This window comes from Mustelus asterias, chromosome 9, assembly GCF_964213995.1.
Source record: "Mustelus asterias chromosome 9, sMusAst1.hap1.1, whole genome shotgun sequence".
In the NCBI taxonomy this organism is placed as follows: domain Eukaryota; kingdom Metazoa; phylum Chordata; class Chondrichthyes; order Carcharhiniformes; family Triakidae; genus Mustelus; species Mustelus asterias.
The window spans coordinates 4,399,996-4,424,445 of NC_135809.1; the positions used below are offsets into that span (position 1 = coordinate 4,399,996).

At 47.5% G+C, this 24,450-nt stretch overlaps 1 protein-coding gene across 2 annotated transcripts in view; it reads right to left on the bottom strand.

The window, feature by feature from the left end:
* Positions 1-24,450, bottom strand: part of LOC144498441 (serine/threonine-protein kinase 38-like) — an 89,123-nt gene that overhangs the window by 56,574 nt on the left and 8,099 nt on the right. The window contains exon 1 of one of the 2 annotated variants that reach the window (XM_078219547.1): positions 18,636-18,854. The exons of the other annotated variant lie outside the window; for it this stretch is intronic. The gene's annotated coding sequence lies outside the window, so the exon portion shown is untranslated. Of the gene's footprint in view, positions 1-18,635; positions 18,855-24,450 lie in introns of those variants that run through there. 2 annotated transcript variants of the gene reach the window in all.

A 24,450-nucleotide genomic window follows, 5' to 3' on the forward strand; every position in this document is an offset into this window, starting at 1 on the left:
GCTTCTTCCCTGCTGCCGTCAGACTTTTGAATGGACCTACCTTGCATTAAGTTAATCTTTCTCTACACCCTAGCTATGACTGTAACACTCCATTCTGCACTCTCTCTTTCCTTCTCTATGAACGGTATGTTTTGTCTGTATAGCGCGCAAGAAACAATACTTTTCACTGTATACTAATACATGTGACAATAATAAATCAAATCAAAATCATCTTCAACACCTCAGTCAGTTCACCCCTTAATCCTCTATACCCAAGGGAAGAGAAGCCTAGTGTATGCAGGAGGGATTGGTGCAGTCTGCTTCAGCTCACCCTACAGGGAATGTGACTGGAATGCACTGCCTGAAAGCAGGGGTGTGGGACTAATTGGACAGTTCTTTGAAAGAGCCAGCACCGACACGATGGGCCAAATGACCTCATTCTGTTCTGTCTGATTAGAGACTGAGGTGGGAATTGTGAACTTGCAACCACGATTCGAAGCACCCCTCAGCCGTGACTCATAATTATGCAGCAGGAGGCAGTGAACACTTCTCTAAACTAAAGGCGCTAATTCAATTGTCCCCTTAATCCTGGCCACGTGAGTATTTCCAATTTTAATTGGCCATGAGCTGCCTGGGCTCCGAGCTCTGGAATTCCCTCCCTAAACCTCTCCATCTCGCTTTCCTCCTTTGTAGGCAATTAAAACCTATCTTTTTAAACCAAGCTTTTGGTCACCTGACCCAATATTTTCTTACGTGACTCAGTGCTTTTGAGCACTCCTGTGAAACACCATGGGATATTTCATTGTACTAAAAAGGTGCTGCATTAATACAAGCTGTTCTATCCTTGAAAAAAAGTGCTTGACAGCAAAGGAGGAGGCCTTTCTGCCCATCATGTCTGTAAGAAGTTTAACAACACCAGGTTAAAGTCCAACAGGTTTATTTGGTAGCAAAAGCCACACAAGCTTTCGGAGCTGCAAGCCCCTTCTTCAGGTGAGTGGGAATTCTGTTCACAAACAGGGCAGAAACAGGGCATGTCTGTGCCAGCTCTGTCCTGTTTTCGCTCTCTCTGCAGCCTCACATATTCTCCAATTTGCAAATATTTACCCAATTCTTCCTACAGAAGATGTAATGGTTACTGCCTGAGCCACTCCCTGTGCAAAGCATTTCAGCATTCAGTTACCTGTTTTACATTAACTGGTGATTAAGGTGTGTGGATAATGCATAAAGAGTGCATTACATCATCAAATTCAGCAAAACCACAGTGGAACGTGCTAACTAACATGCTCACTTTTATCTAATGACTATTGAAAATATATTATTCCCCCCCCCCCCCCACCCCCACAAAGGGAAAGGCAACATTTAAAAAGACATTAAAACAAATCACAAGAGAGTTTGGAATCGAAGAAACGTTCATCATAAAGGAGGAGGCCATTCAGCCCATCACGCTTCTATCTGCTCTTTGAAGACACGATTCAATTAGCCCCAATCCCCGTGTTTTACCCCGGAATGTCTTTCTGCCCTTTGTGCATTTATCCCATTCCTTTCCGGACGTTCCTGTTCAATCTGCTTCCACCTCCCTCTCAGACAGCGTGTCCCAGGTCACAACAACTCACCGTGTTGAACAATCTCTCCTCATCTTCCCTCTGCTTCCTATTCTTCCAGAGTACCAACTCTAGCTTTGAACTCACCAACCACAACTTCAACAATAGTAGAAACTAATAGTTCATAAATTGGGGGGAGGAGGGGATCAGGCTATTGAGTTGGACGATCAGCCATGATCATAATGAATGGCGGAGCAGCTCAAAGGGCTTCCTCCTGCTCCTATTTTCGATGTTTCTACGCCCCAAGGCACTTTACAGGGAACAAAATCTGGCACCAGGTCACAGAAGGAGGCATTAGGACAGGATGTCTTGTTGCTCCTCCTGAATTGCCCTTGAACTGAATGTCTTGCTCGGCCATTCCAGAGGGTAAATTAAGAACCAACCACATTGCTGTGGCTCTGGAGTCACATGTCGGCCAGACCAGGTACGGACGGCAGATTTCCTTCCCTAAAGGGGACATTAGTGAACCAGATGGGTTTTTGGTTTACATTCCGCCAGCTGCCGCGGTGGGATTTGAACCCTGTGTCCCCGGGGCATCAACTGCGACATTGCCACCACATCACCGTCTCCCCTTGGCCAAAGAGATAAGCAGACTCTTAAAGGAGGAAAGAGGGACGAGTGGAGGAAAATTCCAAGTGCTCAAGGCCCAGGCAGCTGAACGCACGGCCGCCAATGGCGGAGTGGTTAAAATTAGGAAAGTGCGTGAGGCTAGAATTAGAGGAGGCCAGAAATCTCGGAGGGTTGTGGGGGGGGGGGGGGGGGGGGGGGGGCGGTCACAGAGGTGGGATGGGGTGAGGCCATGGAAAGATTCAAAAACAAGAGGAGAGAATTTCAGAATCAAGACGTTAAATGATCCATTCTCCTCATCAGAGCAATGAGATCTCCAGCGAGGTAGCACTGGGCACCTAACTTGGAGAACACATTCAAGCCGTGGTGTTGGATTCAACATCACAATCTCCTGATAGAGAGGCGGGAGCAACTATAAGGGAGCTAAGAACTCTGTGAAACAAGACTGAGCCAAGACAACATTAATAACGCAGTCTGCAAGCACCACGCATGAAGTCACAGAGGTCACACGGACTGAAGTTGTGGTAGCTCATACAGGATACGCGTTAGACAAACAGAGTCAGGCTGCCATCAATCACCACCTTAATAGCACAAGTGCTTCTGGTTGGTCCAATCTACAACAAGGCACTTTATTCATTGACCTGTATTATTTCAGGTTTATTTATTAGTGTCACAAGTAGGCTTACATTAACACTGCAATGAAGTTACTGTGAAAATCCCCTAGTCGCCACACTCTGGCGCCCGTTCGGGTACACCGAGGGAGAATTTAGCACTGCCAATCTACCTAACCAGCACATCTTTCGGGCTGTGGGAGGAAACCAGAGCACCCAAAGGAAACCCACGCAGACACGGGGAGAACATGCAGACTCCGCATAGACAGCGACCCAAACCGGGAATTGAACCCAGTCCCTGGCCCTGTGAGGCAGCAGCGCTAACCCACTGTGCCACCATGCTGCTTTAGCATGGGCAATGCACCTAACCAGGACTGGAATGCACTGCCAAGTGAGGTGGTTGAGGCAGATACGTTAGTGACATTTAAGATTTATCCAGATAGACACATGAACAGACAGGGAATAGAGGGATACAGGCAGTTGGTCAAGATAGGACAACATAATCGGTGCAGGCTTGGAGGGCCAAAGGGCCTGTTCCTGTGCTGTACTGTTCTTTGTTCTTGTTATCCAATTGTCCTTCTACCATCCGCTAAAGATTTAAAGTTTTAGGTGTAGGAGGGTGGGGAGGGGAGGAAAAGTGAGGAAAAACATTTTACACGACGAATGGTAACGAGCAGGAACTCTCTGTTCCCAAGCACAGTGGAAGCTGAGATTATCGATGATTTCAAAAGGGAATTGGATGGGCTTTTGAGGGAAATAAACAGGGTACAGCAGGGGAAAAATGGGACTGAATGGACTGCTGTATGAACAGCTGACATAGACTCGATGGACTGAATGGCCACATTCCATGTCACACAGACGCTATGGCGCAATGGACCAGAAATCCCAAGCTGCTTTGGTTGGATTTGAACTCATTTTCTGGAGTACAACACCAGAGATACCACTGTGTCATCGTGAGAAGACATAATCTTTCTGTGAATACGATGAAAGTCAATTAGTTCTGTATCCCTTCTTAAAACACAGTCACTGATCAGCAAAGAAGATGTGAAACTCGGGGCGTGAAGAATTCTCAGGCACTGTGCTTTTTTTGTACCTGTGTTTCTACTGACAGGAAGTATGCCAAGATTAATATAACCACCTCTACGTAAAGTCTGGTATTGTAATTATATGGTGCCTTTCACAACGTTTGCACACTCCAAACACCTTGCTGTCAATTAAATACTCGGGAAATGCTGCTGGGATGTGGAAAACATGGTGGCCAATTTGTACACAGCAAGATCCCAGAAACATCAATTATTCCATAGCCTCTTGCTCAACACATGATGGGATTGCAAAATGGAAGTTAGAAAAATAGCCCAAGCCGCAAACAATCGTTAGAGTTCCTGCCACTAAACTCTTGCACAGCAAGTGAATAAACCAAATTCTGTTCTCGGTGCACAGGGAAATACACAATTCTATTCTACCAACCCTTTGTTTTCCCTAACTCACACCAAGTCCCATTGCTCCGGTGTTCGCTGATCTCCATTGGTTTCAGCTCCAGAAACGCTCAGATTTTGAAATTCTCTCCCAGTTTCTAATCCTTCCATGGCTTTGCCCCCTTCCTATCTCTGCAACACTCTCCAGCCCACAAGCCTCAAACTCTGGCCTCTTGTGTATCCCCTACTTCCTTCAGACCACCATTGATGGCTGTGCCTTCAGCTGGCTAGGCCACAAGTTGTAGCATTCCTTCCTACAATCTCTTTACCTCCTCTAAGACACAACTAAAACCTACCTCCAATCAGCCTCCTGTGAAGACACAGCACAGGAACAGGCCCTTCGGCCCACCAAGCCTGCGCCGGCACATGACACCTTTCTAAACTAAAGACCTTTTGCCTCTCCACGGTCCGTATCCCTCTATTTATGTATCTGTCAAGATGCCTCTTAAACGTTGCTATTGTATCTGCTTCTACCACCTCCTCCGGCAGCGCATTCCAGTTTATTACACCCTCTGTGTAATAAACTTGCCTCTCACATCTCCTTTAAACTTTCCCCCTTTTGCCTTAAAAAGTGCTATATAAATGCAAGTTGTACATTGCCAGTAAATAGAAACCCATTAATGGTACACAATCTGACTCGAGTGTATCATGTTTTAGGAGAACAGATTTGACAGCTTGGAACAGCGATTTTCATAACAGACAAGATCTTTCCCACAAATGTACACAAAAGTAACACTTACATATTAAAAAAATGATGCTTCACAGAATACTACAGTGCAGAAGAGGCCCTTCGGCCCATCAAGTCGGCACCAAAGCATGAAATGCCCTGACCTGCCCACCTAATCCCACTTACCAGCACTTGGCCCATAGCCTGAATGTTATGGCGTGCCAAGGACTCATCCTTGGCACGCCATAGTTTATAAAGGATGCGAGGCACCCTGCCTCCACCACCCTCCCAGGCAGCGCATTCCAAACCGTCACCACCCTCTGGGTAAAGACTGCATGTTAGGCACTGACCAAGCTGCTTGTTCCCGTCCAGGAATTGTTGGCCGTTAAGGAATTATTTCAGTGGAAACTGTATCACAAGAACCTTTATAACATCCAATGTTTGCAATGTCCAAGTAGGCTCTCACACACTTGAAGACTTTGACATGATTTCCACTGAAGGGGAGTTTTAACTTCTTCCAACATGTGACTTGATGAAGCTAAGATCAACAAAGGCCATTCATCCACACAAATCTCTTCTTAGCCAATTAGAAGTTTACAATGTGCTGGAGGCAGCCATTTGGGCCCAGCCAGTCAGACTAGTTGCTTTCCTATAATGCGGCTTTGATCTTTGTGTCGTCATTGTCTACAGGAACAGTGCCAGAAGACTGGAGGATGGCAAATGTTGTCCCCTTGTTCAAGGAGGGGAGTAGGGACAACCCTGGTAATTATAGACCGGTGAGCCTTACTTCTGTTGTGGGCAAAGTTTTGGAAAGGATTATAAGAGATAGGATTTATAATCACCTAGAAAGGAATAATTTGATTAAGGATAGTCAGCACGGTTTTGTGAAAGGTAGGTCGTGCCTCACAAACCTTATTGAGTTCTTTGAGAAGGTCACCAAAGAGGTGGATGAGGGTAAAACGGTTGATGTGGTGTATATGGATTTCAGCAAAGCGTTTGATAAGGTTCCCCATGGTAAGCTTTTGCAAAAAGTATGGACACATGGGATGGAGGGTGATTTAGTGGTTTGGATCAGGAATTGGCTAGCTGTAAGAAAACAAAGGGTGGTGGTTGATGGGAAATACTCATCCTGGAGTTCAGTTACTAGTGGTGTACCGCAAGGATCTGTTTTGGGGCCACTGCTGTTTGTCATTTTTATTAATGACCTGGATGAGGGCGTAGAAAGATGGATTCGTAAATTTGCGGATGACACTAAAGTCGGTGGAGTTGTAGACAGTGCAGAGGGAAGTGGCAGGTTACAGATGGACATAGATAAGCTGCAGAGCTGGGCTGAGAGGTGGCAAATGGAGTTTAATGCGGAAAAGTGTGAGGTGATTCACTTTGGAAGGAGTAACAGGAATACAGAGTACTGGGCTAATGGTAAGATACTTGGTAGTGTGGATGAACAGAGGGATCTGGGTGTCCATGTGCATAGATCCCTGAAAAGTTGGCACCCAGGTTGATGGGGTTGTTAAGAAGGCGTACAGTGTGTTAGCTTTTATTGGTGGAGGGATTGAGTTTCGGAGCCAGGAGGTCATGCTGCAACTGTACAAAACTCTGGTGCAGCCGCATTTGGAGTATTGCGTACAGTTCTGGTCGCCACATTATAGGAAAGATGTGGAAGTGTTGGAAAGGGTGCAGAGGAGATTTACCAGGATGTTGCCTGGTATGGTGGGAAAATCGTATGAGGAAAGGCTGAGGGGCTTGAGGTTGTTTTCGTTAGAGAGAAGAAGGTTAAGAGGTGACTTAATAGAGACATACAAGATGATCAGAGGATTAGATAGGGTGGATAGTGAGAGCCTTTTTCCTCAGATGGTGATGGCTAGCATGAGGGGACATAGCTTTAAATTGAGGGGTGAGAGATATAGAACAGATGTTAGAGGTAGGTTCTTTACTCAGAGAGTAGTAAGGGCGTGGAATGCCCTGCCTGCAGCAGTGGTGGACTCGTCAACATTAAGAGCATTCAAATGGTTATTGGATAAACATATGGATGATATTGGAATAGTGTAGGTTAGAGGGGCTTTAGATTGGTTCCACTGGTTTGGCGCAACATCGAGGGCCGAAGGGCCTGTACTGCGCTGTAATGTTCTATGTTTCCACCTAAAACTAATCCCACTGACTTGCTCCGTTCCCATATCTTGTTGTCTTTCCCTGCTTCAAATATTTATCCATTTTTCCTTTAAATGATATAATGGTCTCTGGCTCAGCCACTCCCTGTGGCAAAACGTTCTATACTCCAACAATTCCCTGTGAAAAAATATCCCCAAAGCTCCATCCTCCTCGTAATTAAACTCCTAACCACTGACGCCACGCCAGCCTCAATCACCAAGGCTGATCCAGATTGTTTGCAGCTTCCACATAGTAATTAAACCTGAGCTCAGCTTCCCATTCCATATCCGCCCCATCACAAAGAACCACAGAATCCCTACAGTGCAGAAAGAGGCCATCTGGCCCATCGAGCCTGCACTGACTCTCCCAGAGTATTGTACCCAGGCCCAGCTCTCTGCCCAATCCCTGTAACCGTCGCGTATTTACCATGGATAATCCCCCAACCTACACACCTTGGGACACTATGGAGCAATTTGGCACGGCCAATCCGTCTAACCCACACATCTTTGAACTGTGGAAGGAAACCGGAGCACCCGGAGGAAACCCACACAGACACGGGGAGTGTGTGCAAACTCCACACAGACAGGCAGTCACCCGAAGCCGGAATCGAACCTGGGTCCCTGGCGCTGTGAGGCAGCAGTGCTAACCACTGTGCGCCCCAACATCCACAAAACTCTCTGACTCCAACCCTGCTTCCACTCATCCATGTTCTCTCCAAACTTGTCTACTCCATTGACATGCAATTTATACGGATTTCAGCACAGCCTTTGACAGGGTCTCACATGGGAGACTTGTAAAGAAGGTAAATTCACATGGGATACAGGGTAATGTGATAAAGTGGATTCAAAATTGGCTCAGTTGTGAGACAGTAAGAAGTTTAACAACACCAGGTTAAAGTCCAACAGGTTTATTTGGTAGCAAAAGCCACACAAGCTTTCGGAGCCCCAAGCCCCTTCTTCAGGTGAGTCTTCAGAGAAGACTGAGGGGCTCCACATCAGTTGTGAGAGGATGACGACAGAAGGCTGTTTCAGTGACTGGAAGCCAGTGCCGTACCACAGGGGTCTGTGTTGGGGCCCCAAGTATTCATTGATGACTATGTGGGGGGTAGAATTAGTAGATTTGCGGAAGACACAATGATTGGATGGGTGGTTAACAGTGTGGTGGAGTGTCTTGTGCTACAAGATGATATGGACAGAATGGTCAAATGGGCAGATAAGTGGCAGATGGAATTCAACCCTGAAAAGTGAGAGGTGATACACTTTGGAAGGAGTATTTTGATAAGAAAGTACTCAATGAATGGTAGGATACTAGACAGTTCTGTGGAACAAAGGGACCTTGGCGTGTTTGTCCACAGATCTCTGAAAGCGGAAGGGCATGTCAGTCGGGTGGTGAAAAAGGCATAGGGACACTTGCCTTTATCAATCGAGACATAGATTACAAAAGCAGGGAAGCCATGTTTCTAATGTGTCAGTGTGGACTCGATGGGCTGATTGGACTCTCCTGCGCTGTATGATTCAATGACATTCTGGCTGGTGCCCCACCCTCCATAAATCTGAGCAACTCCAAAACTCTGCTGTCATGTCCAAACTCACGACCCCGGCTCCACCAATGCCTCCAATTTGATATTCTCACGGTTGCTTTAAATATTTCTCCTTGGGTGTCACCCCCTCCACTTCTCTAACCTCCTGCAGCCCTGCAACCCACCTAGTACTGTACATTGCTCTAATCCTGGGAACTGGGACACCCTGATTTTAATTGCCCCACCCGTGGCGGCTGTGCGTCCAGCTGTCAGAGTCTGAAACTCTGGAATTTGACACTTCATCTTTTCACTTCTCTCTTTCCCTTTAAGAGAGAGTGTTCTCAAAACTTACTTCGTGGCCAAACCTTTTGGACACCTGCCCAAACGTCTCCTAATGTTGTTCATTGTTAAATTTTCTTTGATTGCTCTCTGTTAAAGTGCCTTGGATGACTTTGCTCCTTAGAGATGCTATATAAAAATGAATGTTGCTGGTGACGACCCATCATTGATCCCACAACCAGAAATAGTCTTTTCTCAATTCACCCCTTCAGAGACAGAGAATCTGGTGAACTGGTGCGGCAACAATAATCTCTCCCTCAATGTCAACAAAACGAAGGAGATAGTCATCAACTTCAGGAAGCATAAAGGAGAACCTGCCCCTGTCTACATCAATGGGGACAAAGTAGAAATGGTCGAAAGCTTCGAGGTTTTAGGTGTCCAGATCACCAATGACCTGTCGTGGTCTCCCCATGCTGACACAAATGGTTAAAAAAGCCCACCAATGCCTCGATTTTCTCAGAAGACTAAGGAAGTTTGCCATGTCAGTTACGACTCTCACCAATTTTTACAGACGCACCATAGAAAGAATTCTTTCTGGTTTTATCACAGCCTGGTGTGGCTCCTGCTCTGTCCAAGACCGCAAGAAACTACAATGGCTCGTGAACGAAGCCCAGTCCATTACGCAAACCAGCCTCCCATCCATCGACTCTGTCTACGCTTCCCGCTAACTCGGCAAAGCAGCCAGCATAATCAAGGACCCATGCACCCCGGACATTCTCTCTTCTGTCGGGTAAAAGATGTAAAAGTCTGAGGACACGTACCAACCGACTCAAGAACGGCTTCTTCCCTGCTGCTGTCAGACTTTTGAATGAACCTACCTCGCATTAAGCTGACCTTTCTCCACACCCTAGCTATGACTGTAAAACTACATTCTGCACGCTCTCCTTCCCTTCTCTATGAATGGTATGCTTTGTCTGGAAAGCACGCAAGAAACAACACTTTTCACTGTATACTATTATATGTGACAATAAATCAAATCACCATTTGTGAAGAAGAATTATCAAGTTTCCTCAAAGTCTCCCCGGTTCCAGAGTATCTCACCTTCTCATCAGTATAATTCCTCGTACATTGTTTTATGTTTCAGTTGAGAAAGAATTTTGTGACATGTATTCAATCCTAGTAATCTATTGGGACTTCACATCCTGTTTACACATTAGAGAAAGCTATTTACATACAAAGTAGACTTCGCTATTTAAAGATCATCACCAGACTTTCGTCTCGAATTTGCAGAAATGTGCCTTCACGCAGTATTTATTTTACAATGCAGTGGCTTGCATACTTTTTCAGATGAAGGACGCCTTTTCAAATGGATTAGGATTCATAGACCACTCCCCATTTAAATTCTAATACTGTATAATCGCCATAATACAAAAGAAATGTTGGAAGTGTTTTAACGGAGCTCAAGGAAAGATTTCACTAATGCAGACAGTGATGCAACAGAGCAGACAAGCCAGAGATAAAGACTAGTGTGCTCCCCACAGTCCCCCCCCCCGCCCCCACTCCCTCCCCAAACTAACACCCTAGTGAGTGCCAAACAGACTGTTTTTGATGTGGTTAAAAACTACTTGTTAATGACACATGTATCCAACAGTTCACAGATCATATCCAATACAAACAGCCACTGGCTCAGCCAATGAGAACAGTAGCAACACCATATTTAGACGTTTAGCTGCCTCTAATAACTCAAAGCCCGACTGGAAAGGAACATCATTCATTACAGAATACAAAGTAAAATCACTACAGTGGTGCACACACACACACACTAGTCCCCACCTGGGACTGCAGTTCAGCAGGCCCAGTCCTAGGCCTGCCTTATGAAAGGCTCAGGTAATGAATTCCAGCTGGGCAGACCATTGCCTGTTACCAGGGGAACTCATATTCAACAAGCCCCACAGGAAGATCAATCAGTAGTTCCCCATGGAGCTCATACGGGTTATCACACGTCTTCCTCTCCCACACCACCGCCCCACCCCCCCCCCCCACCCCCAGGGTCTAAGGGTACCCTTTCGCTCCAGTGGCGATGGGATCCTCTCCATCTCTTTGGCCGTAGTCTCATCTCCAATGCTTGTGGGAATGAATCAGTGAACCTCTCTTCCACAAAGTGCATCAAGGAGCCACTACAGGGGGCTTGTCTGCGGTGGTGACCTCTGACTGGGTGTCCACTGCCTCTGTCTCCATGTCCAAGCCAGAATCTTTGTTGTCCAGGTGACCGGCTCTTAGTTTTTAGAGGGCGGATTTTCCCCATTTACAGGCCGGTGTGAAGGACGCATGTCCATAGAAACACTTGCCTCAACAGAGGCTTCCCTGTGACGGAGGTGATCTACATCGAGCTCTTCTCCCTGGTTTGTACCAGTAAGACACCGACCCTGTTTTCTCGAGAGTAACTCCCAGAATCCAGGGAGAGCCGTTGCCAGTTACTCCACGTGGACTGTGTCTCCTGGTCTGACGTCTCTATCCAGTCTCTGACCATAACGGTCCCTTTTCTGGGCTTCTAGTTTTAACTTGACATCAGCCATATTTGGGAACGTCAGGCTGTGCCGAGGCTGAAGGCATCGGCCCATCAATAGCTCCGCCGGGGCTATTCCGTTATCATGTGCAGCATAGTCCTTTAGTTAGAAAAATAAATGTGTGGGCTTTGTTTCCCCGAGAACCCGCGGCTTGCTTCTTCATGCCACATTCGAATATCTGGACTGCCCGCTCAGCCAGGCCATTTTAGGGTGGGTGGTAGGGTGCCACGCAGATGCGCTTTACTCTGTTCATCCCCATGCAGGGGTCCCGTTGTCTGTCGGGGTGGCACAGTGGCAGTGGTTAGCACTGCTGCCTCACAGCACCAGGGACCTGGGTTCAATTCCCAGCTGGGGTCACTGTCTGTGTGGAGTTTGCACGTTCTCCCCGTGGGTTTCCTCCGGGTGCTCCGGTTTCCTCCCACACTCCAAAGATGTGCGGCTTAGGTGGATTAGCCATGCTAAATTGCCCCTCAGGTGTCCAAAGATGTGTAGGTTAGGTGGATTGGCCGTGGTAAATTGGCCCTCAGTGTCAGGGGGACAAGCTAGGGTAAATGCATGGGGTTATGCGGATTGGGCCTGGGTGGGATTGTGGTCGGTGCAGACTCAATGGGCCAAATGGCCTCCTTCTGCACTGTCGGATTCTATGAAACTGTAATGAGAACCTGGGGTACACCACGTGTACTAAAAGACAGTTTTTCTATAGTATTGTGAGAGGCAGTCGAGACGATTCGGTACACATTAATCTATTCTGAATGGGCGTTGATAGGAATTAAAAACATGGAGCTGGTAGATGGATGATGAGATGCTGTTCCACCAGTTTACGCCGGGCTTCACTGGAACATTGCAGCAGACCAAGGTCAGGCATGTGGGGACAAGAGCAAGGTGCTGAGTTTAAATGGCACGTGACCAAAAGGTTGGAGTCATGTCTGCGGACAGAGCAAGGGTGTACTGCAAAGTGGTCATCCAGTCTGCATTTAACCTCCCCTGTGTAGAGGAGACATTTTTGTCTCAGGGCAAAACCACTCCTTCCCCCCCCCCCCCCACCGCCAGTCTAACTGAGTTTTTTTAGCCTCCCCTGTTTAGTTCAGATTCCAGCATCTGCAATGTTTTGCTTATTCTAACACTTTACGTTGCCAACAACATTTTGCAAAGTGTTACTGAACTCAGTACTTGTCGCTGTGTGAGAATATTTTTCTTCTTCACATTCACTGCCTGGTTGAAATTGTTGCTACATTTACAACTTGCGACACAATTTTTTTTTTAAATCCAGCGCATATTTTGTGTAACATACTTTTCCCAAATAAAGCATTGTTAGCTGAGAATGATTATCCTATTGCATTGCCCCATTGGGAGCTACTGACCACACACTACACAATGAACACATATTCACAGGGGAATCATTCTGAAGCAGCCCATGTCCAAATGCAACAAGATCTGGACAATATCCAGGCTTGGGCTGACAAGTAATATTTGCAGCACAGAAGCGACTGGCAATGCCCATCACCAAGGAGAGGGAATCTAACCATCGCCTCCTGACATTCAATGGCATTACTATTGCTGAATCCCCCACTATCAGCATCCTAGACGTTACCATTGTCCAAAAACTGGACTGGACTAGCCACATAAATACTCTGGCAAAAATACTGCAGTGAGTAACTCACCTCCTGACTCCCCAAAGCCTGTCTACAAAGCACAAGTCAGGAGTGTGATGGAATAACCTCCCCTTGCCTGGATGGGTGCAGCTCCAACAACACCCAAGAAGCCTGACTCCATCCAGGACAAAGCAGCCCACTTGATTGGCATCCCATCCACAAACATTCACTCCCTCCATCAGTGATGCACAGTGGCAGTCGTGTGTACCATCTACAAGATGCACTGCAGCAACTCACCAAGGCCCCTAAGGCAACACCTGGAAGGACAAGTGCAGCAGATACCTGGGATCATCACCACCTGGAGGTTCCCCTCCAAGTCATTCATCATCCTGACTTGGAAATATATCGTCATTCCTTCACGGTCACTGGGTCAAAATCGTGGAATTCCTCCCTAGCAGCACAGTGGGTGTACCTACACATCAGGGACTGCAGTGTTCAAGAAGGCAGCTCACCACCATCTTCTCAAAGGCAATTATTTTTTAAAATTATTCATGGGACATGGGGGGGGGGGTAGGGGGGTGGGCGGTCACTGGCTGGGCCAGCATTTATTGCCCATCCCTAGTTGCCCGAGGGCAGTTGAGAGTGAACCATATTGCTGTGGCTTTGAAGACACATGTAGGCCAGACCAGGTAAGGATGGCAGATTTCCTTCCCCAAAGGACATTAGTGAACAAGATGGGTTTTTCCGACAGTCGACAATGGTTTCATGGTCATCAGTAGATTCTTAATTCCAGATATTTTTATTGAATTCAAATTCCACCATCTGCCGTGGCGGGATTCGAACCCGGGTCCCCAGAACACGAGCTGAGGTTCTGGATTAATAGTCTAGCGATAATACCACTAGGCCATCGCCTCCCCGTAGGGAGGACAATAATTAGGGATGGACATTAAATGCTGGTCTCGCCAGCGACGCCCACATCCCACGAATAAATAACAAAAATATATGAGTGTTGGGAAGCAGTGAATGTCTGCAATATCACAGTGACAACTCTGCTAGATCAGCACCCCCAAGGGGGGCAAGGACCACAACATCATCACCCAGTGGTTTACCTCTGATGCCAATGCAGAAGGATTCCACCCCCCTACCCAAGTGTGTCCCACATCAGGTCTCAGCATTTCCAGTGTTGAGTTGAGTGACCCCAGGAGCTAATTTAAAGACCAACTTTCCTGAAAGGAAACAGGACAGGATAGAATGTGATAATTCAAGTTCACATTGAACCTCGCAGCTCAGTGAGGGATCATTCGGCCCATCGTGCCGGTGCTTTGAATTGGCTATCCCCAGTTAATCCCATTTCCCATTGCTCTGCTCAAATACTTATCCACTTTCCTTCGGAAGGTTACCATTGTATCTGGTTCCTCTGTCTTTTGAGGCAGTACATTGCAGCAGATCACAACCCATTGTGTAAAAAAAATGGTTTCCTCATCACTCCCTCCTGCCAATTGCCTTAAATCCATGTGCCCGGGTTACCCACCCATCCACCTGCCAGGAGAAACAGTTTCTTCTTATTTACTCAATATCAAGGCAACATTTGACTAAGTATGGCATCAAGGAGCCCCAGCAAAACTGGAGCCAACGGGAATCAAGGGAGAAACTCTTTGCTGGTTGGAGTCATACCTGGCACAAAGGAAGATGGTTGGAGGCCAATCATCTCAGATCTCGAACCTCACTGCGGCAGTTCCTCAAGGATACTGTCCAACCACCTCCAGTTGCTTCAATTACTTTCCTTCCATCATAAGGTCAGAAGTAGGGAGGTTCGCTGCTGACTGCACAATGTTCAGCACCATTCACAACTCCTCAGATACTGAAGCAGTCCATGTCCAAATGCAGAAAGACCTGGACAATATCCAGGCTTGGGCTGACAAGTGGCAAGTAACATTCACCCTATACAAGTGCCAGGCAATGACCATCTCCAACAAGAGAGAATCTAACCATATCCCCTTAACATTCAATGCATTACCATCACTAAATCCCCTACTATCAACATCCTGGAGGGTTTACCATTGACCAGAAGCTGAACTGGACTGGCCATATAAATACTGTGGCTATGAGAGCAGGTCAGAGGCTGGGAATCCTGCGGTGAGTAACTCACCTCCTGACTCCCCAAAGCCTGTCCACCATCTACAAGGCACAAGTCAGGAGTGTGATGGAAGACTCCCCACTTGCCTGGATGGGTGAAGCTCCAACAACACTCAAGGAGCTCGACACCATCCAGGACAAAGTAGCCCACTTGATTTGCACCCCATCCACAAACATTCACTCCCTTCATCACCGATGGACAGTTGCAGCAGTGTGTACTATCTACAAGATGCACTGCAGCAACTCATCAAGGTTCTTTAGGCAGCACCTTCCAAACTCTCAAACACTACCATCTAGAAAGACAAGAGCAGCAGATACCTGGCAACACCACCACCTGGAGGGCCTCCTCCAGTCACCGTCCTGACTTGGAAATATATCGGCCATTCTGTCACTGGGTCAGAATCCTGGAACTCCTTCCCTAACAGCACTGTGCGTGTACCTACACCACATGGACTGCAGTGGTTCAAAAAGGCAGCTCAGCACCACCTTCAAGGGACAATTCGGAATGGGCAATAAATATTGGCCTAGTCATCGACACCCACACCCCTTGGGTGAATTTGAAAAATCAAAGCCCTTCATGATACTGATCGCTTCTAAACTTCATCAAATTAACTTTGTAAATGACAAATTAAATCTCCTTTTAACCGGTTCCGCTATAAGAATAAGGAGCTTAGATTCTCCATGTCACTGAAATTCCACATCACAAATCAGAAATAGGCAAAGAATAGCAATGCCTGGAACTCCACACTTCAAATCTTATTTACAAGACACCCCCTCCCCGGATTCATTCGCCCGATTAAATACAGCACAAGGTCATGATACTAGTCTGCACAGGGCACTGATCCTTACTGAGAGCTGCTTTACAAGGTGTGGCACCAAAGCATTAGACCCCAAGCAGTTTCTTAATCCCAGGATGGGGCAGGGGTCATGTCCCAATCACAACCCTGATGAAGGCTCATGCAGACTGGGCGGCACGGTGGCACAGTGTTTAGCCCTGCCACCTCGCAGAGCCAGGGACCTGGGTTCGAATCCCAGCTTGGGTCACTGTCTCTGCGGAGTTTGCACGTTCTCCCCGTGCCTGCACGAGTTTCCTCCGGGTGCTCCGGTTTCCTCCCACAGTCTGAAACTTGTGCTGGTTAGGGTGCATTGGCCGTGCTAAATTCTCCCTCAGTGTACCCGAACAGGCACCGGAGTGCGGCAACTAGAGGATTTTCACAGTAACTTCATTGCAGTGTTAATGTAAGCCTACTTGTGAAACTAATAAACTTGAAACATTGCCTCTATTCTCGCTCTACAGACCCTGTCAGACCTGCTGAGATTTTCCAGCATTTTCTGTTTTTGTTTCAGATTCCAGCATCTGCAGTATTTTGCTTTGATCTCACTGCTCAGTAAGAATGGTAAGAAGTTTAACAACACCAGGTTAAAGTCCAACAGGTCTACCCGGTAGCAAAAGCCACAAGCTTTCGGAGCTTTTTGGAGCTCCGAAAGCTTGTGGCTTTTGCTACCAAATAAACCTGTTGGACTTTAACCTGGTGTTGTTAAACTTCTTACTGTGTTTACCCCAGTCCAATGCCGGCATCTCCACATCAGTAAGAATGGGCCACACAAATCCCAAATGGAGGAAGGATTAAATTCAGCCGCCATGCTGACCTGTGATCGATCCAACAACCACTGTTCAGCCAGGTGAGCCCTTGATGGGATAAAGCCTCCCATCCATTGACTCTGTCGACGCTTCCCACTGCCTCGGCAAAGCAGCCGGCGTAATTAAGGACCCCACGCACCCCGGACATTCTCTCTTCCACCTTCTTCCGTTGGGAAAAAGATACAAAAGTCTGAGGACACGTACCAACCGACTCAAGAACAGCTTCTTCCCTGCTGCTGTCAGACTTTTGAATGGACTTACCTTGCATTAAGTTGATCTTTCTCTACACCCTAGCTATGACTGTAACACTACATTCTGCACTCTCTCCTTTCCTTCTCCCTTATGTAGGATAAAATGAAATCTGGATGGAGGGAGTTGATAGTCATGATGTGGAGATGCCGGCGTTGGACTGGGGTAAACACAGTAAGAAGTTTAACACCAGGTTAAAGTCCAACAGGTTTATTTGGTAGCAAAAGCCACACAAGCTTGTGAACAGAATTCCCACTCACCTGAAGAAGGGGCTTGCAGCTCCGAAAGCTTGTGTGGCTTTTGCTACCAAATAAACCTGTTGGACTTTAACCTGGTGTTGTTAAACTTCTTACTGTGGAGGGAGTTGAGGCAGGAGTGAAACACATTTTGAATCACTAGGTGAATGGGAGGGTGGGGGACGCTTTCCAATATGGAAGTAGTTGCCCCTCTGTAAAGATGCTGCTGTTCACTGAGAAAGGCCAGGGGGTTCTACAGCACCTTCCACAATTTCAGGAAGCACCTTCCCCCCAGCTAAAGATTCCTGAAATGCAGACACTGCGGCCAAATTCGACCACAGCAAGCTCCCACAGAGAACAATGTGAAATGTCCAGATAATCTGCCAATGAAATGGAAACAGAAAGCGCTGGAAATACTCAGCAGCATCTGCTCAGAGAAACAGGTCCTATCTCGAGTCCAAAGTGATTCTTCTCCGGTAGAACACTTTCCCTGCAGTCTCGTCTCAAACGGCAAAGATTGTTCCAGGTATTAGTGCAACAGAGAGCGGATACTGTGCACTCCATTCACAGCCCAGTCACAGCGTGCACGCAACTCTGCCCAATTCACAGAGCCAAGTCTAAAAGCGTTTAAAATGCATGAAGACTTTACAAAGAGCTGGTCACGTTGCTGAGCCCAGGTTGGCGACATCCCGGGAGGCGCTTCCAGTTGCAGGAGAGTGCGCACAAGTTGCATTAAATCAAGATCCAACACGAAGTGGATACAGAAGCAAAGAGGGCTGCGAACACACTGCCTTTCGGCACAGACCCTTCCACACAAGCTGCAGTGTTTGCTGTGTCTACTCCAGCATTGTCCAGGTCCGTAATGGAATTGTAATAACACAACCCGGATCATTACCAAACTTCCCCATTGCAGCCACTGGCTTCACCGGCTCAGGTTACCTGTCATTGCATGTGGCTCTGCAGCTTGGCAATTCAGAGAGGGGTTAAGTCCCATTCTCAGCCTCCCTCCCCTGGGGGGGTCAAGGCAGCCCCCCCCCCACCCCCCCTGGGGAGTGGGTCAAGGAAGCTCCCCACCCCTGGGGAGGGAGGTCAAGGAAGTTCCCCACCCCTGGGGAAGGAGGTCAAGGAGGTCCCCCACCCCTGGGGAAGGAGGTCAAGGAGGTCCCCCACCCCTGGGGAGGGAGGTCAAGGAGGTCCCCCACCCCTGGGGAGGGAGGTCAAGGAGGTCCCCCACCCCTGGGGAGGGAGGTCAAGGAGGTCCCCCACCCCTGGGAGGGGGGGGGTCAAGGAGGTTACCCACCCTTGGGAGGGGGGGGGGGGTCAAGGAGGTCCCCCACCCCTGTTGACCAAATCTGTGGCACACTGACCTCCTGGCACTTCTTCAATGGGTGGTCTCTGCTTCTTGGAGTCAGATCCTCACTTGCTGGCTTCAAACTTCCTCTTCGTTGCAAGCTGAGGTCCAGAAGGAGCTTCCCAATGGCAGCTCCTCCCCAGTGACCTGGGGAGCCAGCTCAGCCTGGGCAACGTGGGCAGCTCTTCCACTCTCTCCCTGCCCTCTCCACAACCAATTAATCCAACTTTGACTCATTCTTCCGGGCTCAGCCTTAAAGCCCAACTAAAAAAAGTCCAAAGCAGGGAATTGGCCAATCAGCGCCCGGACCGCCCACTTGGCAACAGCACAGCCAATCAGAAACGTGAAACCCAAAATAACAGGAGAAATCGGCGCTTCATCTCATTGGTTAGATGAGCTTGCAGGCTGAGTGTTTCTGGCCAATGAGAGGGCAGAGATGGCAAAGGGGGCGTGGTTAGATCTCAATCTTGTTTGGGTTTCTCAAAAGGCAAAATTAGAAAGTTTCTGAAGCTCCAAGCTGGGAAGCTGTATTCCACCCACTGGCTCTGAGAGGCTTTTACTGGATTTGTTTTACAAATCAAATGCACAAGCTGATTCTTTGTCTGCAAGAGTTGCTCTCTGTATCTCTGCAGCAACTTTTAATTTTGCATTGAAATGTTGTACTCACACAGAGAGTACAGCCACATTTCACACACTGTCTCTAGGCCCGGCAGACTAGGCTTGGCACATTGGCAGTCATGATTTTGTGTCTGTTTGCACTGTTTGAGAGCACATTTCCACTCCATCTGACGAAGGAGCAGCGCTCCGAAAGCTTATGGTATTTGCTACCAAATAAACCTGTTGGACTTCAACCTGGTGTTGTGAGACTTCTTACATTGGCAGCCCCAGGGATCCAGGTGTACACACACACCTGGAGCATTCAATGTAGTGACCACTCTCTGATAGCTGCTAACGTCACAGTGTTCACCCTGTAAACCTTCCCATCAGGTTTCTTTGTTTGCTGGTGGTCTTGTGTCAGCGGCTGATGTGTGAAGGAGACCACCCACGAGTGGGGAAATTGGGAGGGTGGGAAGGAGCAGGAATCAAAGGCGGGAGGGAGGCAAACTGATAGGGGGAAACCCGAAGGAAGGAGGAGGGGAGAACTGTGGGGAGGGGGGCAAGAACCAAAGGTTGGTGGGGGGAGAGGAATTAAATCAGGCAGAGGGGGAATGGAGAGGGGGAAAGAGGAAAACCGACTGGGGAGGAGAGGAAGAGGAGGAATAGTTTAGTGTTGTCACTGGACTTGTAATCCAGAGATAATTTGATTTTTTGATTTGATTTGATTTATTATTGTCACATGTATTAATTAACATACAGTGAAAAGTATTGTTTCTCGCGCGCTATACAGATAAAGCATATTCTTCATAGAGAAGGAAAGGAGAGGGCGCAGAATGTAATGTTAGTCATAGCTAGGGTGTAGAGAAAAATCAACTTAATGCAAGGTAAATCCATTCAAACGTCTGACAGCAGCAGGGAAGAAGCTGTTCTTGAGTCTTGGTACGTGACCTCAGACTTTTGTATCTTTTTCCTGATGGAAAAAGATGGAAGAGAGAATGTCCGGGGTGCGTGGTGTCCTTAATTATGCTGACTGCTTTTCCGAGGCTGCGGGAAATGTAGACAGAGTCAATGGATGGGAGGCTGGTTTGCGCGATGGATTGGGCTACATTCACGACCTTTGGTCTGGGGACCAGGGTTCCAATCTCACCACTGCAGATGGTGAAATTTGAATTTTTTTTTAAAATCGGGAATTAAAAGTCTAATGATGATCATGAAACCACTGTTTAAAGTTTATTTATTTGTGTCACAAATAGGTTTACATTAACACTGCAATGATGTTACTGTGAAAATCCCCTAGTCGCCACACGCCTGTTTGGGTACACTGAGGGAGAATTTAGCACAACTAATGCAACCTAACCCGCACGTCTTTGGACTGAGAGAGGAAACCGGAGCACCCGGAGGAAACGCAGACATGGAGAGAACGTAAAGACTCCGCACAGACAGTGGCCCAAGCTGGGAATCGAACCTGGGTCCTAGGTGCTGTGAGGCAGCAGTGATAACCACTGTGCCACCTTGCCACCCTTAGTCTCATAGAGTCGACAGTGCAGAAGGAGGCCATTTGGCCCATCGAGCCTGCACCAACAACAATCCCACCCCGGTTCCTAACCCCGTAATCCCACATATTTACCCTCCTAATCTCCCTGACACTAAGGGGCAATTTATCATGGCCAATCAATCTAACCCGCATATCTTTGGACTGTGGGAGGAAACCGGAGCACGCGGAGGAAACCCACACAGACATGGGGAGAACGTGCAAACTCCACACAGACAGTGACCCAAGCCGGGAATCGAACCTGGGTCCCTGGCGCTGTGAAGCAGCAGTGCTAACCACTGTGCCACCGCACTGCCCTCAGTTATCCTGAGTTATCAGGATATGTGGAGGGATTTGGGAGAAAATTCCAAAGTTTGAAGTTTGCAATTGAAGGCGTTGCTGCCAATGGGTGGAGCGATGGAGATCGGGGATACAGCAGAGGTCAGAGGAGATGCTGGAGCGGATTACAGAGATACTGTTGGAGGGTGTGGTGGAGGGAATAATGTATTAACACTTCTTCACACAATCGAAATCTGGAGCACCAGCCTGGATTAAATGCTCAAATGTAGAACCATTGAAAATAGGAGAATGAGTAGGCCACTCAGATCATGAGAAGATTAAATGGGCGGCACAGTGGTTAGCACTGCTGCCTCACAGTGCCAGGGACCTGCGTTCAGTTCCAGCTTGGGTCACTGTCTTTGTGGAGTTTGCACATTCTCCCCGTGTCTGAGTGGGTTTCCTCTGGGTGCTCCGGTTTCCTCCCACAGTCCATAGATGTGCGGGTTAGGTGAATTGCCCAGGCTAAATTGCCCCTTCGTGTCAGGGGGAGTAGCAAGGGTAAATGCATGGGGCTATGGGGATAGGCCCTGGGTGGGATTGTGGTCGGTGCAGACTTGATGGGCTGAATGGCCTCCTTCTGCACTGTAGGGTTCTATGAAAGTTCGATGAAAGTTTATTTACATTGTTGTGTGGGAATTACTGGCCAGGAGACCAAGGAAGAACTCTCCTGCTTGTATTCAAAAGAATGGCTGTGGGATCTTTTACATCTACCCAGGGTGGCAGAGGGGCACTTGGTTTAAAATCTCATCTGAAAGTTGGAAGGGAGTGTAGGGGAGAAAGGAAAGATAAAGGAAAGGACAGAAATAAAAGGAAGCAGCAGTTTCAGGGAAAGAGTCACCTGATACGCAGCTGGCAGTAGGTGGATGAGTGAGCCACACATCCACACCTACACAGATTTTATTGTGCAACTTGGATACTCGCTGCCAGAATCCTCCCATATTTCCTGAACATTGAGCAACATAATTGAGGAAACAAGTTTCAGGCCTGAGTAGCCGATGGGTTTCCAGCGCCCACAGCGAGCTCCAATCTCCTTTAGCCCAGGGTGTAGTTCTGAGAAAGCTAAGGCATCAGCTTTCTCTCACAAAATAACACTCCCACTCTGAATCAGGAGGCCCAGTTTCCAAACTGGGACAGCGCAGGAGTACAGTGTTGAAATAGAGGATCAGCCATCATCATATTGAATGATCAATCACAGAATCCCTACAGTGCAGAAAGAGGCCATTCAGCCCATCGAGTCTGCACCAACAATAATCTCACCCAGGCCTTATTCCTGTAACCCTACGTATTTACCCTGCTAATCTCCCTGAAACTGAGGGGCAATTTAGCATGGCCAATCCACCTAACCCGCACATTTTTGGATTATGGGAGGAAACCAGCGCACCCGGAGGAAACCCACTCAGGCATGGAGAGAACATGCAAACTCCACACAGTCACCCAAAGCCAACACCGGGTCCCTGGTGTTGTGAGGCAGCAGTGCTAACCACTGTGCCACCCATAAGCAGGCTCAAAGGGCCAAATGGTCTACTCCTATTTTCAATGGTTCCATGTTTAAGCATTTAATCACACCAGATTTCAATTATGTGAAGAAGTATTTACACATTATTCCCCTCACCAGCATCTCTGTAATCCCCTCCAGCACCTCTCCAGGGGATCTAAGGGAAGTTTTACTGCATGAAAGGTGCTATTTAAATGCACATTGTTGCAAGAGCAATTTCAATGTGGCAATACGATTGACAGATTGTGCAATATTTGTGTCAATATTATACTGCTGATAAGGCAGAATTACAAAGGGATTGGATTATGGGAAGCGTTCGTGTAAAAGAAAAGCAAAGGTTGCGTGGTGATATGGTTGCTGTTTTTGGGATTATACAGGGAGTGGATAGTGTTGCCCATGACAAGCTGTTTAACTTTGTCCAGAACAAGCAGGACCAGAGGACAAAGACCACAATCTGGAAAGGAAATTCAAAACTAAGATCTCTGAAGGAAAGACATCAACTGGAAACATTAACTCTGTATTCCTCTCCCCACAGATGTTGCCAAAACTGTTAACGTGTTTGCAACATTTTGTGTTCTGTCTACGCCAATTAGCAGAAACAAACAATTCAATGATCAAGTGGCCAATCTATGAAATACAGGTCCCAAAAAGAAGATAAGAAGCAGTTAGTACTGATTCATTCAAATACAAGCTGGAGAGATTCCTTTAACAAAATAGCACCATGGCAATCCAGAATAAGAACATAAGAACATAAGAAATAGGAGCAGGAGTAGGCCATCTAGCCCCTCGAGCCTGCCCCGCCATTCAATAAGATCATGGCTGATCTGAAGTGGATCAGTTCCACTTACCCGCCTGATCTCTATAACCCCTAATTCCCTTACCAATCAGGAATCCATCTATCCGTGATTTAAACATACTCAACAAGGTAGCCTCCACCACTTCAGTGGGCAGAGAATTCCAGAGATTCACCACCCTCTGAGAGAAGAAGTTCCTCCTCAACTCTGTCCTAAACCGACCCCCCTTTATTTTGAGGCTGTGCCCTCTAGTTCTAGCTTCCTTTCTAAGTGGAAAGAATCTCTCCACCTCTACCCTATCCAGCCCCTTCATTATCTTATAGGTCTCTATAAGATCCCCCCTCAGCCTTCTAAATTCCAACGAATACAAACCCAATCTGCTCAGTCTCTCCTCATAATCAACACCCCTCATCTCTGGTATCAACCTGGTGAACCTTCTCTGCACTCCCTCCAAGGCCAATATATCCTTCCGCAATAAGGGGACCAATACTGCACACAGTATTCCAGCTGCGGCCTCACCAATACCCTGTACAGATGCAGCAAGACATCTCTGCTTTTACATTCTATCCCCCTTGCGATATAGGCCAACATCCCATTTGCCTTCTTGATCACCTGTTGCACCTGCAGACTGGGTTTTTGCGTCTCATGCACAAGGACCCCCAGGTCCCTCTGCACAGCAGCATGTTGTAATTTCTTTCCATTTAGATAATAATCCAATTTGCTATTATTTCTTCCAAAGTGAATAACCTCGCATTTGTTAACATTATATTCCATCTGCCAGATCCTCGCCCACTCACTCAGCCTGTGAAAATCTCTCTGCAGACCTTCTACGCCCTCCATACGATTCACTTTTCCACTTATCTTTGTGTCATCTGCAAACTTTGTTACCCTACACTCAGTCCCCTCCTCCAGATTGTCTATATAAATGGTAAATAGTTGAGGCCCCAGTACCGATCCCTGCGGCACGCCACTAGTTACCATCTGCCAACCAGAAAAGCACCCATTTATTCCAACTCTCTGCTTCCTGTCGGATAGCCAATCCCCAATCCACGATAACACCCTACCCCCAACTCCG